The 5,996-nt window shown below is 39.7% G+C and overlaps 1 pseudogene; it reads left to right on the forward strand.

The window, feature by feature from the left end:
* Positions 1–3,668: 3,668 nt before the first annotated feature.
* On the forward strand, positions 3,669–5,803 carry LOC110728053 (annotated as a pseudogene).
* Positions 5,804–5,996: the final 193 nt, after the last annotated feature.

A 5,996-nucleotide genomic window follows, 5' to 3' on the forward strand; every position in this document is an offset into this window, starting at 1 on the left:
GCTTCAGTAATTTCCTTGGAGAAGGCCGACGGCTGTTCACCAAGTCTAAGCAGCCGTAGCTGCCAGTCCATAGGTTGGACGTTTTTTGCTGCAGGTCCACCAAATGGAGGTGGCTGCATAAAATACTGTTGTTGTGGCACAAATGGTAAGTTTGGTACCGCCTGGGCACTATGAAAGTCGGACTGACGGGAGTGCCGCCTGACTGACTCTCATGGTACGACTGAGTTGGCCTCATCGAGGCGTTTCGCAAACTGTCCTGAAAATTTGAAGTAGAAGCCGACTCTGATAATCGGTCACTCTTCTTCTGCTCTAGCAGGTGCCGAGCATCTGTGAACGTTTGCTTTGACCCGTCCGCCTGAATATGACGAACCGGTTTCCTATTTCCCGTAGGGTAACGGAATTTTGTGAAATCAAGAGCAGACGGTTCCCGCTTCTTGGATTTAGGATGGGGAGTCGCCTCTCGCCCTTGAACTGGCTTCCTCCTCAGTGAAGTGGAAGGTTTCTTGGCCGACTGCTCTTTGACTGAAGCAGGCGGTTTTTTGTTGATCAACTCTTGGATCTCTCCCTTGAAGTCCCTCATGAAGGTCATGAGTTCGTTCCTTGTGATGGGAGCAGACCCATCAGTCGGCTGTTGCCGAGCAAGCGGTGCGCCTGCTGGCTCGCTTCCTGTTTGAAGATACTCCCGTTCCCTTATTTTCAGTATGACGGGTACGGCGGGCCCTTAGGGTCCCGTCTGGAGCTGTATGAGTTTCAACTTCAAATTCACTTTCGGTATCATGGTCCAACTGAACTTGAGGGTCGTCTAGGGGACGCCTCTCTGGAGTCGGTACAGACTTGGATGCCATCTCTGAAGTACTCTCCCCACAGACGGCGCCAAATGTTTCGGGGTTTTCTGATGTCCTGCGGGAGAGTTACAATTCCGAGACTGGAACCGGACGTCTGTACCTACAAAATAACGGAGACTCCTGAGAGCTCCGCCTCCAACGGTCAAGTTAGTACCTGATTAAGGAGTAATCAATACAGAAAGTAAAGTAATGAGATCTCTCTAGGTGAGAGTGCTTAGTGTTGGTAATCTGCGTCGTTAGCGAGATTAGCCGGTTGTTAATAAGTCTGTTCTTCTCTGCTTGATCTCTTAATTATTCGGTTGTTTTTTTGTTCTTTGATTAATGAGGATTAATCGAGTATTTATAGCCTTGGGAAGCGTGCAACTCTCTAGGCTTAAGGTAAACCTAGGGCTGATCGGGCCTCTAGACTGAAATGGGCCTTGATGGCCGGTTGTCCCACTCGACATGGGTGGACACGTGGCGTGTCTTAAGTGGTCCGTGGAGGACGTATCTGTGACTGACACGTGGCAAGCTCCTGTTGGCCTTCGTGAAGGACACGTGGCGGAACCTGGTTGGTCCACTTGTCAGACGGTGATTGGTGGATAAAAATCCCCTAATCAGCATCAGCAATACCCAATCAAATTTTCCTTTCCCTCTCCCTCACTCTTCCACAATAATATGGGTCATAATGTTAAACTCCCTCCGTTTCTAATTTCTTGCAACAAAGGGGGTTGCACGGTTCCCAAGTAAAAAGTTTTTAAGCACAATTATTAGAAAGTAAGGGTATGTAAATAATGTAATTAAGGAAGGAGGGTGAATAATTAATTAAACAACTAAAAGTTTAGCACCACCACCGATGAACGGGTACGCCACCCAAAACCACCAGCAACAAAAAGCTACCACCTAGAACCACCAGCGAAACCACCCGAAATCACCCAACGAAACCACTTTTACCCGAAACACCTAGATCTAGAACCCACGCCACCCACAACCACCACCTAGACCCACCACACCAAACCCGCGAACCCACCAAAACCCCTCCTCCACCCCTGCCAACCACCAACACTACCATATTTAGACCCATCAACACCACCGAAAACGACCAATTCAAGACCCACGAAACCACCAGACCCACGCCACAAACCTTACGACTCTCCTCCACTCCTGTGAAACCACAAACCACAAAACCCACCTTTACCACCAAAACCACAAAAACCTACCGACGACCTAGCAAAACCACCCATGACACTACCAAAATAACTGGCGAACCACCTAACTCACCAACAACCAAAAATCCACTAAAAGGGTGGTTTGGGATTTGATTATGATAGATGAAGATGATGAAATGATAGATGAAGGAGGAGAGAGAAAGATAATGGGTTTGATTATTTGGGGGTGATTTCATAGATAATTAATTTAGATTAAGGTTATAATGGATTGCAATTATGTGTAGCATTATGTGTTTAAAAATTTTAAGGGTATATTGGTCATTTTGACAGAAAAAAGTTTCCAAATAAGGAAAAAAAATAAGTTTTTGCAAGAAATGAGAACCACTCTAAAATGGCAAATGTTGCAAGAAATAAGAAACGGAGGGAGTAATATAATTTCTAAGCTCGACTTAATCAAGGCTTGACTCAATTTCGATGATCTTTGATCAAGCAATTCTTATAATTCAACTTGAAAAGCTAACGAGAATTTCAAAATTTGTATGTATAGTATATTTAATGTTTTTAATAAACCAAAATATTTTGAAATTCTTGTTAGCTTTTCAAGTTGAATTATATTAATTGACAATCCAAAAAATTCTTAATGAAACATTTGGCAAAAATTGAAAGCTGACGAGAATTTATATTTTGGTTTATTAAAAATATTTATTCAACTTGAGTCCTATATATCTCAAATTCTCTCCAAATTTCTTCATATGTAGACATTAGAATTTCCTCATATATATATATATATATATATATATATATATATATATATATATATATATATATATATATATTACAACGGTCCAAAAAGAGAATTAATTCCTAGTGTTTCTATGAAAACAACAACAAATATAAGAAAGTCGAAAATAACTCTCTAAGTTTCTTTAAGAAGTTTCGATGTTCCGCTCTTTCAATTGTCGACCTGTTGATGACTTGTGCAGTTGTGCTAGCTCAAAGCTTGGGATCCATGTCTGAATGTGTAGAAGTCCATTACACCTTGCAATAATTTGATCCAAAAATGGGTCTATCTTGCCTACCATTTGTTTATCAAACTTGATTGGGTATAAATTCTTTATTAAGATTCTCTACAACCTAGCTTCAATTTAAATTTTAAACGGTTTGAACATGAATCTTTTTGGTTTTAGTGACTTTGTGTTTGTACATAACTGTTATAATCAAATGTGATCATAATCAAAACTCACTTGATTATATCTAATTATAGGCTCATATGAACATGCCTCAATTTTATAGACTATTTCATGATTCATGGTGAGCTAATGTTCGTATATTCGAAGAAAATTTATATATAAAGCAAATTAGAATCAAATACCTCAAGGTTGAATAGAAACCGAACCATCTTTTTTAAAACAACTCATTTAACACTTCGTCACATTGAATTAGAGATAAAATATTTAGAGGTAAAAGCGTACATTTAACCCGACAATCAATATTTACGCGTAAAATAAAATTTGATTAGAGGCCTTAATGCCCTTACACTAACCAAAGTAAACGGCAATTCAATACACAGCTAACACAGGACTACCTCCAAAAAACCCTACTCCGACGGTTTGAACTTCGTTGCATAGCAGAAATCGAGAGAAAGAGGAGAGAGAAAAGAGAGTAGAAGAGAAGAGATGTGGAGATCCATAGCATCAAGATCTTCCTTCACCAGAAGCTTTGTGCGAAAATTGATTTCTTCTACCCAACCCCACCATCTCAGGTAATCCATAAACCCTTGATTTCATCACATTTTTACAGTTATCGAGAATCCCAGCAAGTTTTCATATCAGAATCACAGGTTTTTTTCTCATTCTTCTTCAATAAGTGAAATTGAAACTGAGAATCATGATTCCACTTCTTCTGAGAAGTTGAATTGGAAAATGGTGGGTTTTGATGATACCCATGATGTTAGTTCTTCTCAAGAACTTGGTTTGAACCCTAATTTTGATGAAATTAATGATGCCCAGATGAGTAGTATTGGGTTAACTGATCAGGAGTTAGAAGGGGATAGTGAGGAAATTACTGGGTTGATTTTGAACAATTGAAAAATGTATTGTCTTTGCTTCTAAATGATGTAGATGGTCATTGAGTCTAGCCTTGATAGTATGGATTTGATGTTGAATGAGAGTTTGTGGTGAGACTGCTCGTTTCACCGCTTATTCCTGGGATCATTTGATTAGGTTTACAAATGGGTTTCGAGTCGAAATGAATTTAAAGTAATACTTTGTTGTTAAGTGAACTTGTCCGTGCTATTTGCAATGATTATGAACCCAAGAGGAAAAGATGTTTATGCTTTGTGGGATTTGGTGAAGGAAATGGTGTGAGAAAGAGAGTGGTGTTGTTAATGCTGAAATGCTTAATCAATTGATATCGGCATTTTCGAGATTGGGTAAGGGAAAGGCTGCATATGAGGCATTTGGGAAGTTTGAGGAATTTGGCTGCGTCCTGAATGTAGACAGTTATTATCTTACAATTGAGGCACTTTGCAAGAGGTCATTTTATGACTGGGCTACATTAGTTGTTCAGAAATGCTTGATGCTGGAATGCTTCCAGAGAGTGAGAAGGTTGGTGAGATCATATCATTCTTATGCAAAGGATACAAGTCCAAGGAGGCCCATGTTGTCTATCTTGCTGCCAAGAGGGATAATAAGTATCCTCCTCAGAAGGCAGTTAATTTTTGATAAGTTGTCTATCGAAGGTGATGAAACTGTGACTTAGCACAGGAGGCGCTGGTTGATTTTTCTGATGAAGTTCGTAAAACATGCTATTAATCCGTTTTCATGGGTCATCCGCGGTTTGTGTAGGAAAAAATGACATTGAGTGTGCTAAGAAGTTGTTTGCTGAGATGATGGAAAAGGTCCGACTCCTGGGAATGCAATCTTTAATATTGTCATTAACTCTCTTTCCAAAGCTGGAGATATGGAAGATGCCAAGAGGTTACTGAAACTTATGGAGACTAGGGACTGAAACCTGATTCTATACTTATAGTGTCATAATTAGTGGTTACGCAAAGGGTGGTATGATGGAGAAGCTCGCAAAGTCTTATCAATGGCGAAAAGGAAACACGCCAAGCTCTGCCCTGCTACTTTCCATTCACTAATTCGAGGATATTGCAACCTTGGAGAATTTGACAGGGCTGTGAAACTGCTGAGTGAGATGAAGGACTCCGGGGTCGAGCCTAATGTAGATGAGTACAATAAGCTTATCCAATCACTTTGTTTGAAGGCTTTAGATTGGAAATCAGCAGAGAAGCTTCTGGAAGAAATGAAAGAGAAAGGTTTGTATCTACCTGGTATTACGAGAGGTCTTGTAAGTGCAGTTAAAGAGTTGGAGCAAGAGGCAGTTGGATCTGAAGATGATCATGCCAAACCATAGATTGTTAGTGGACCATGATCAATGTTGTAACATGAAGTGGCTCAAGCCGTTTTTGTTCTTTTTCTTGTGGTAGTATTTCTTTTGTTTTATTCTTTTCATTTTCATTTGGTTATCAAATTTTGGAGCTCTTAGGCATTAATCTGGATGGCATTGATTCCAGAACTGTTGATCAAATAGTACATCTTCTTTCATTTGGCTGGCTATGCCATTTCGTCTGTGGTAGCTGGATCTGTTAGGAAGTTAGTGCTTTATATATATGTGCGAAACTGTTGGTATGGAAACATCAACAGAAACTTTGCTCTTTTTTTTTTTCCAGTGAGCAAAATAATCATGTCACTAACTCTTATGTATGATTTCCTTATCAATGGAAGCTAGGGTTGTGGCTTTTAACTATTTCTCTTTTGGCTAAGGGTGCATTGGTGGATATATTTTTGAGGGGTTTTCACCAGCCTTTGTTTGAGAGTTGGACAGTAGTAGAGGTATGTAATATAAATTCTTTAATCATCCTTTCTTTTGCTTTTAAAAACCAAGCCTTTTATTATTTGGTCAAGCAGGTTTTCTGTAAGTTTTAGGGGTTTTTTCAACT

This window comes from Chenopodium quinoa, unplaced genomic scaffold (genome assembly GCF_001683475.1).
Source record: "Chenopodium quinoa cultivar QQ74 unplaced genomic scaffold, ASM168347v1, whole genome shotgun sequence".
Classification (NCBI taxonomy): Eukaryota; Viridiplantae; Streptophyta; class Magnoliopsida; order Caryophyllales; family Amaranthaceae; genus Chenopodium; species Chenopodium quinoa.